The sequence below is a fragment of the Anolis sagrei genome, chromosome 4 (genome assembly GCF_037176765.1).
Source record: "Anolis sagrei isolate rAnoSag1 chromosome 4, rAnoSag1.mat, whole genome shotgun sequence".
In the NCBI taxonomy this organism is placed as follows: Eukaryota; Metazoa; Chordata; class Lepidosauria; order Squamata; family Dactyloidae; genus Anolis; species Anolis sagrei.
Window position 1 is genome coordinate 37600142 of NC_090024.1, and position 9492 is coordinate 37609633.

The following is a 9492-nucleotide window of genomic DNA, read 5'->3' on the forward strand; positions in this document are numbered from 1 at the left end:
TCTTTCCCTTGCCCTCACAGGCTAGTTCCTGTCCTCTGCATGCCTTAATGAAAAAATGGTGACACATAGCATTGGCAGCTTTCCATGCTCTGGAATAGTGTGTGCTCAAAATAACAAATTGTATATTTTGTTAGCACTCAGCACTTATACTGACGTCTGTTTTGTATTGTCAGCTGAGGAAGATAGAGAGCGGCTCCAAACGGATGTTGGTTGGGGAGGGGGAAATCTTTTGTTCCTGAATTCCTTTCAAATTCCTGGATGACAGCCACTCTGTCCTGGTGTGCGAATGTAAGCAAATCTCAAAAATACTTATCACTGCATCTCTTTGTCCTTAATTCTCAACCAAAATTATTCTGAAGCAATGAGCTTTTATATAAACCGAAAAAAGCACACTATGGGTGCATCTACACTATAGAATTACTGCAGTTTTACACTACTGTAACTGCTATGAGCCAATGCTATCAAATCCTGGGATTTGTAGTTTGGTGAAGCATTAGCATTCTTGGCAGGGAAGGCTAAAGACCATGTAAAGCTATAACTTCCAGGATTCTATAGCATATAGAGACCAGAGTTTGAAATTCCACTGGGTGGCCTTGAGCAGGTCATACACTCTCAGCCTTAGAGGAAGGCAATGGCAAACCTCTTCTGGGGAAATCTTGCTATGAAAACCCTTTGGGGTGCTATAGATCAGAAAGTACACATCAGTGTTGTTTCTCTGTATTGGGACTTATTTATCTGTTTGCAGGTGAGATCCTGTGTTGCAGTGCCAAAACATAAAGTTCTATCAGGTGTAGTATTATTTATTTATTTGTTTGTTTATTTACTACATTTATATACCACCCCCCCCCCCTTTAAGGGGAACTCAAAGTGATTTCCAACATTATAAAGGCAACATTCCATGCCATACATACATGTGAAGACCAAGAGATAATAGCAAGACAATAACATATAACCATAAATTAACCTAACCAAATTAAAACATAAACATAAAAGAACATTTCGAGATAAAGCATGAAAAATTAAACATTGATAATATAGGTAAAGGTAAAGGTTTTCCCCTGATATTAAGTCCAGTCATGTCTGACTCTGTTGACATGGTTGGTGCTCATCTCCATTTCTAAGCCAAAGAGCTGGCGTTGTCCGTAGACACCTCCAAAGTTTTGTGGCTGGCATGAGTGCACGGAGAGCTGTTAATATAATAACATTTATATTAAAACCAACCATTAAACAACACAATTTAAAAACAGTTATTAAAATCCCGCCATCCAAAATCAAGTTCATAGTCATTCCATTGGTCCGTTCACTATTATTTATTATCTTATTGCACTACAAGCTTTGCTGTTCAAAAGCTTGGTCACATAAATATATTTTTACTTTCTTTCCAAATGTCAGGAAGGAGGAGCTGCTCTAATTTCACTAGGGAGAGAATTCCATAGTTGAGGGGCCAACACTGAGAAGGCCCTGTCTCTCGTCCCCATCAGTCATGCTTGTGAGAAAGGTGGAATTGAGAGCAGGGCCTCTCCAGAAGATCTTAATCTCTGAGGTGGATCATACAAGGAGATACAGCCAGACAGGTAAGCTGGGCCGGAACTGTTTGGGGCTTTCTAGGCTAAAGCCAGCATTTTGACTTGTACTCAGTAGTAGACTGTTCTCTGGCTGGGTGATGTCCATGTTCAGTAACTAGGGAGGATGAAGGGAGGATGAAATGCAGTTAACTAGCTCTGCTCCTGCTTTAGACTATCTTGAAGCCTGCATTTCCCCATACAAACCTACTCATCTTTCTATATTTAGAGAACTTTCTCTCCATCCCACCAACGTCTCATTTTTGGTTGATGAGGATATGAGATAGAGCCTTCTCAGTGGCTGCTCCTAGGATTTGGAACTCACTCAAAAGTGAACTTCAGTTTGTTCCCCCTCTGTTGTCTTTTCAATGACAGGCAAAGGCCATATTGTTTAAATAGGCCTTGAGCCTTAACTGGACAGGTTTACTGATACACAGTTAGGTGTGTGGTTTTTAATATGCAATATGTATTTAAAGTGTTTTCATTGTCAGTGCCTAAAAATACTGTTTGAATGTGTGATATCACTTAATAATATATTAAGTGACATTCAGACATTCAGTTTTAAGTTACATTGCAGTATCATTTGAGATGCATTTGAGAAAAAAAGCAGGATTGAAATCAAACAGACAAACAAACAAACAAATAGTGTTATATGCTTCAAATGCATTTTAAGCCCATTTGAAGAAGTTTTAAAACAATGGACATACAATGACTTGTCCTGGAGGTTTTCACAGATAGACATCTGCAGCTCCTATTTTTCTAAGCACTGGACTGGTACTTCAAGGCTCAGTGGTCTTATGGGTGTTGCATCTGTATTGCCATAATGCAGACACATGTTTATAGAGAGGAACCATGGGAGGCAGTCGCCTGCTCCTATTGTTCTCAGCATACTGTTCAAACTTTCAGGACTTCTCTGTGCTTCACTTGTTTTATTTGATAACATTTATATATTTGAAATGGAAAAAGTAACAAATATGTTTCATGTTTTGCATACTTTTCTGCATTTGACAATGTTTCTCAAAACAAAGGGAAACAAAACAGTCACAGATTACATAGTTCTTTTCTTCAACTCAGAAGGAAGGAAATACAGGGAGTTACAAAGACTCAGATTTAGAATGAAAATATAATCAGACATAACTCAGGCTATGTTTACATGGGCCAATTAAGTAGACTTTTCAACTGTTGCAGGGAGTCCACACAATGTAGCAGAAATACTGCATCCACCTGTTAATCCATCAGAAGAGCAAACAACATTTACTCCAGAACATTTAGGAAGCTCCAGCCATTTTTTTTACCCATCATCAACTTTTCTCTGTATTTCCATTTTGCTGCCAAAACTATAAGTATAGATCTATGCTTTTTAACATGCAACAGTTAGGTAAGCTAATCGGTACTATTCCATTATTTATTTATTTATTTATTTGCAGCATTTATATTCCGCCCTTCTCACTCCACAGGGCGGATTACAGTGTACACATATATGGCAGACATTCAATGCCAATTTTGACTTACAACATATACAGACATACACAGAGGCTATTTAACTTTTTCTGGCCACCAGGGGAGCTGTTGCTTTCATTGTCCATCAGTGACACTGATGAAGTACTTCTTCATTCCCTGCATGCTTTGCTGGAGTCTTTTTTATGGCCTCTTAAATTAGTTAATTTAGCCTCCCCACACTTTAAGGTGGTACCTAATTTTCCTATTTGACAGATGCAACTGTCTTTCGGGTTGCAAAGGTCGACAACAGGCTACACAACTGGTTGGAAACCCATTCCAACCCGAGCTGGCTTCAAACTCATGACCTTTTGGTCAGAGTGATCTGACCAAATTTATCCGGATGGAGGCCAAAAGATGATACTAGACAAATAAGGATAGTCCATTTTATGGGGTGGGGTGGGGGTGGGGTTGAAGGACTTAAACCATTTCCCTGTTTTCCTGTTATATTCCCCACTAATGACACTGTTATGGGAACAATCCTCATTTATGAAATGGGAAGTGGAGAGGGATTATAACCAGTGAAAATGGGGGAAATGGTTTTCCTCCTTCAATTCTCTCCCCCCCCCCAATAAAATGGACTACCCTTCTCTGTCTAGTACCCCCTTTTGACCTCCACCTGGATAATTGAACAGTACCAGCTAATCTTTTTGTTTTCCTTTCTATTTTATTGTTCACCCTGGCTCAGAAGGAATTCTAAAGGCACTGCTGCTTTCCATGGGTGTTGTGAGCAGGTAAATATAGTTGCAATAAGAATGGTAGAGTCCAATTCTTCCCCAGCTCAAGCTTTAGTGCATTGCTTAATGCAGACATTTTCTGCAACCTGAAGCTTAAAGTGAAAGTTTCTCCAGCTGTCCTTCACCATTCTTGCATTGCTGATGCTAATAAAATTCATTCCAAATAGAAGACAAGGAGGAAAGGTGACAGGATGCACATAAAAAGACTTTGTAAAAGGAGCTTCCTGGTCAGAGGCTTAACTAACTTGAGCTATGCCTCTATTTATTGGTGTGTTTATCTTATTAATGTTAAACATCCATGAATTAAAGATTCAAAAACATTATTCAAATATTAGTAGATCAAATGCAAAAGTTTCTGCCTGTGCTGCAGCCACAAGTGATTTTACATGTTTCAGAGGGATTGGTATGGGTTAAAATAATCAGGCAGCAGCCCAGTACAATTTGGATTGGGAAGAAATTTGTGGATGCCTGAATATTAGCTTGCTAACTTGTTTCAAGCAGAGCCTTGGGAGTAGACTACCAACAGGATTATTTTTACATGACTCAAGTATTTGCATAATGGTTTTGTGGCAAAAACTTTGTACAGTATGATGGGTTGATGGTCAAAATATAGGAGGTGACAGCTGGAAAGATTGAATTCATATTTCTATTCAGACGGAAAAGTCACTGAGTGTTAATACATAAGCTATCTCATAAGATTGTTGTCAGGGGTATAATAGGGAGTCCAATCTTAAGTAGGGATGGGGAAATATTTGGACACCCCCCCCCCAAAGTAACTCCAATTTGTGTGTGTGTGTGTGTGTGTGTGTGTGTGTGTGTGTGTGTGTGTCAGGAACACCTTGAGAAACAGCAAGATGCTTCTACTGTGAGAGAACTGGATGTCTGCAAGGACATTGCCCAGGGGACACCCAGATGTTTTGATGTTTTACCATCCTTCTCAGAGGCTTCTCTCATGTCCTTCCAGGGGGAGCTGGAGCTGACAGAGGGAGCTCAACTCACTCTCCCTGGATTCAAACCACTGACATGTTGGTCAGTAGTCCTGCCAGCAAAAGGGTTTAACCTTAACCCATTGTGCCACCAGAGGCTCCTACCTTATTCTCAAAAGAATGTAGGATTGTCCTATATCCTTTTGAAGATATAGGACAATCTAATCACATTCCCTCACCCCATCTCATCCTTTTAGGACTAAGAGTCATTTCCTCTTGCAAAAAATGTGCTTCTGAACCTACTTCCCTAGCATCTGTATTTCCTATTAGATCATTTATTTTCCCCTTACAGGCTACAGCTTTCTCAAATTCCATGGCTGCAACCATCTTAGAATTCTTTCCCAATTAAACCCTCTATCTGGGTTTGAAAGAGGTTGAGCTTCTGTTAATGATACCTGCTTTCTTTTGCATTATACTCAGTGGCTAAGTGTCATGTTCATTCTACTACAGGACTATATCTGACAGGGCTGTGAGTACTTCTTGGGGTTTGCTGTATAATTTGATGTTTTAAATTACTTCTTAACGGGAGCCTGTATTTCACACAGTTAGAGGTTGTGGCTTAGACTGAAAGATCTTACTGTGCTGGTGAAAGGTACTTATGCCTACCCTTGCCTGAACTGTTCAGACCTTCCCTCTGAAGTAAGCTTTGAAGGGAACAGGATCTACATTTGTGTGTTGGGGTGGTGCAGAGTACCAATGAGCATTCTGCTTGTACACAAGAATATCAGGATTTCATCTTGTTCTCCTTGTTTTGTTGTGTTTGCTTTATCTTGATAACCACTTCCCCTCTGATAAAGGCAGCTCTAGTTTCTTTAAACACCCAGACCTCCAATATATTTATTTTTTGTCAAAGGACAACAATCAGCATAATCTCTATCAGTGCAGAAATATATACCAGCTTACCTATGATTTGCACTAAAAGACATCAGCCACTCCTTATTCCACTCCTTGTTCCTAGTATTTAGGAACACTTCTGCTATCGTGAGAGAGGATCCTGATGGCTTTAAGTTGGCTTGACATAGAGGAGACTGTCCCTGAGAAAAAAGGCCCTGTATATCTTCTCCAGCAACAGCTTTAAAAGGATATATATTGGTGTAACAGGAGGTCATGCTAGTAAATGTTACCAACAGGTTTCTTGCAAATGAGTCAATGAATCAATGCAAAGATATTAAAGAAAGTATTGCAACATGAAGGGACATGCACACATATTAGAAGATCTACATGATGGTGGAGGCTCCTTCTTTGGAGGCTTTTAAACAGAGGCTGGATGGCCATCTGTCAGGGGTGCTTTGAATGTGATTGTCCTGCTTCTTGGCAGGGGATTGGACTGGATGGCCCACGAGGTCTCATCCAACTATAGGATTCAATGATTCTACATAATATGTTAATATTTCACTAACTTTTCCAAGATTTACTCATATTGGCATGGGGGCATCCTTTGCTCGCCTGAGAAGCCAATGTGATTAAACACTGTTGTACATTGCAGAAGACAGAACATATTAGAAAGGATAATAATATATACTAAGATGAGAAAGCAGTAGGAAAGATAACACATTACAGGTGGATGGACTCAATCAAGGAACCCACAGTCCTACTTTTACCACGCCTGCGCAGGGCTATTGATAACAAAGGAACTTGTATGACTCTCATTCATAGGATGGCCATAGGTTGAGGCTGACTTGATAGCAATTAATAGCAACAAATTATTTGGAAGAATACTAATGTGGTTTTTTTTCTTTCAATACAGCAGACATTCCTGGTAGATTGTAGGCATTACATTGTATTGCAAATAATATCATTGATAAAAGTAGTACCCACACTCAAATTTGGTCCACATGTGCTACGAAACAATTACCAGTATATTGAGACATGACCATTCATAGGTAAGCCAGAGAAAAGGGGAAAAACAAACCTAGTAAAATTTATGGTTGGCAGCTGGCAAAATTGCACACCCAGAGGCAGGATTGCAATGTGATATGTGTAATATGCAAATATCTGGTGAGCCATTGTTCATTTTCTGTATGCCTAGCTATACAAGATGTGATTTATTGCTCCAGCACTGACTTATTGTTTCATAACATACATTCCTTTATGTTTGCTAACATAAGGGTTCAAAAAGTAGTGATTTTATTCTAAATTAAAGAAAAGATAGCCGTATACTTATTCAAAGTTCTTGGGTAGCATTTATAGGCAGTACATGTGCTAGATAATACAAAGTCTCTTTTCATTGTTCCTTGTTATTGTGATGTGCTTTCAAGTTGGCTTTGATTTATGATGATCCTGGGTTGTTGTAGGTTTTTTCGGGCTATATGTAGGTTTTTTCAGGCTATATGATTATGCTGTCAGAGTGTTATTGAGCCATGATACCCACCCACTCCAATGATTTATACACCAAGAGACTTCATGATTTTTCTCTTTTTTATTAAAAACCTTTTTCAGAGGTCTGGAGTTGTGAAATTCCAAAGCACTAGAGGTCCCAGAATGGACCTAACAGCAGCTGTACCCTACAAACTCTATCAGATATAACCCTTTAATGAAATATATCAGTTTGTATATTTGTATATTTTATACACTGCGTACTATGTCAGTCCTTATATGAAGTGTATAAACTGTTTCTAATATATTTATCAAAATGTAACTTGGATACTTTTTTTCTCAGAATACTAGTTCATAACATAAATCACTGTGCTCTGTTGGCTCATTCCTTTAGTCTCCAATATAAAACCTTATAGTATCTGTCAAGGTTGGGATGATCTGCATGCTAACAATTTTTTTCTGTGCATGAAGGGCTTTAGTTATATTGCAATTTCTTCTCTGCCATTTAGGGAATCCATCCTCCAAACATAACTTGTTATGTATACAAGGCAACTAGCACAGTCTCCGTCCCGTGCCCCTTACGGAAGCCGGACTGGAAGGGATCAAGTTCGGCTGTGTCATTTAGGAACTGCCGCAACTGTTCCGCTGCTGCCCTCATTTTTCTATATTTCAGTGTGCTGAATGGAAAAACCTGTTTTCTATTCTCACTAAGAGCCTGGAATTTGTTTCTTGTAGATATCAAAGCATTCACTTTGCCTCGAGCCTGCCATGCTGCATGGCTCCACAGTGGTGTTTTTCTACAATATGCTCTGAAATAAAGAGGAAACATAACTGTGATCTTTTTTGAAAAATTGAGAGAGAAAATAGTTTAGGAAGAAGAACCTGCAGTCTCAAACATTCCTTTTTAGGACAGGGGAAAGAATGTTAACATGGGCATAACAGGGAAAATTGCTTTTTCTTTCCTGCTGGCACAAGTGTAGGTGTTTTGGAATCCCAGGTTCTGTAGGTTATGTTTCAAAAGATGAAACTATCAAAACCACCTCTGAGTATTCCTTGCCTAAGAAGACTTACGTAATTGATAGAGTTGTCATTAAGTCAAAAAGGCGTGATGATGTTGATGATGATGGCTGCAATGGCTGGACTGAATCCCCTCAAATGCTGTCATACTCTTTTCCTTTTGTGTTGTGTCTTAATTAAAATTATAAACCTGAGGACAGGAAACTGTTTTATTGATTTTTTTCTAGTAAAGCATCATGTACAATGATGCTCTATATTAGTGGTTCTCAATTTGTGGGTCCCCAGATGTTTTGGCCCTCAACTCCCAGAAATCCTAAAAGCTGGTAAACTGGATGGGATTTCTGGGAGTTGTAAGCCAAAACACTTGGGGACCCACAGGTTGAGAACTACTGCTCTATAGTAATGAATGAAATCAGGAAGAGGAGACTACTTACAGAGCCCATCCTCCAGAACACATCACAAAATTTTTACAACTAAACTGTTAAAACTAGGTTTTTCCTTGCCCATTGGTATCTAACTTGAAGGCACGCGTACAAACACATTTGTAGCTATGTATTTGGGATTGTTTTTTCGTGTCAGGAGCAACTTGAGAACTGCAAGCTTCTGGTGTGAGAGAATTGACTGTCTGCAAGGATGTTGCCCGGGGGATACTCAGGATGTTTTGATGTTTGACCACCTTTGAAGGAGGCTTCTCTCATGTCCCCACATGGGGAGCTGGAGCTGATGGAGGGAGCTCATCCACACTCTCCCCAGATTCGAACCTCCAACCTGTCTGTCTTCAGTCCTGCCGGAACAATTGTTTAACCAATTGTACCATCGGGGACTCCTTAGGATTCAATCTCGATTTAGATATGGGTTGGCAAAAACTGACCGCACCATCCATCCTCAATATAGCAGCAAGTTTGCCCCCTAAAAACATGATGGGGAACATTTATGAATGAGAAGAGCTATGGCATGGTGTGATTGTAGGAGGGAGATATCCCTGAAATTCATCTGGAGATACCTTCAGTGAGTAGAGCCCTTCTATTCATATATAACAAAATTATAAATTTGTGCCTAAAACCCAAGTAATTCCAGATGGAAAGATCCTGACTGAAAGAACTTCTCAGCTAAAGAAAGTCGTATTTTCCTTCTTGATTGTGTTTGAAAGATGATAGAACACGAGAAGCTTTCTATCAGTGGTAGACAATATCAGAATCCTTGAAAATGTGAAAAAGAATAGCCTCATCTCACAGCAGCAATGATTTGTTCAAAGTTCTCATCTAACCCAGCTACCCATAGAGAATGTATAATCTACTAACTCCCTTATCCCTTCTTTACAACATTTTGCTTGATGTACAGCAATCAGCCTTTTACTAATCCAGGACAGTGCTCATC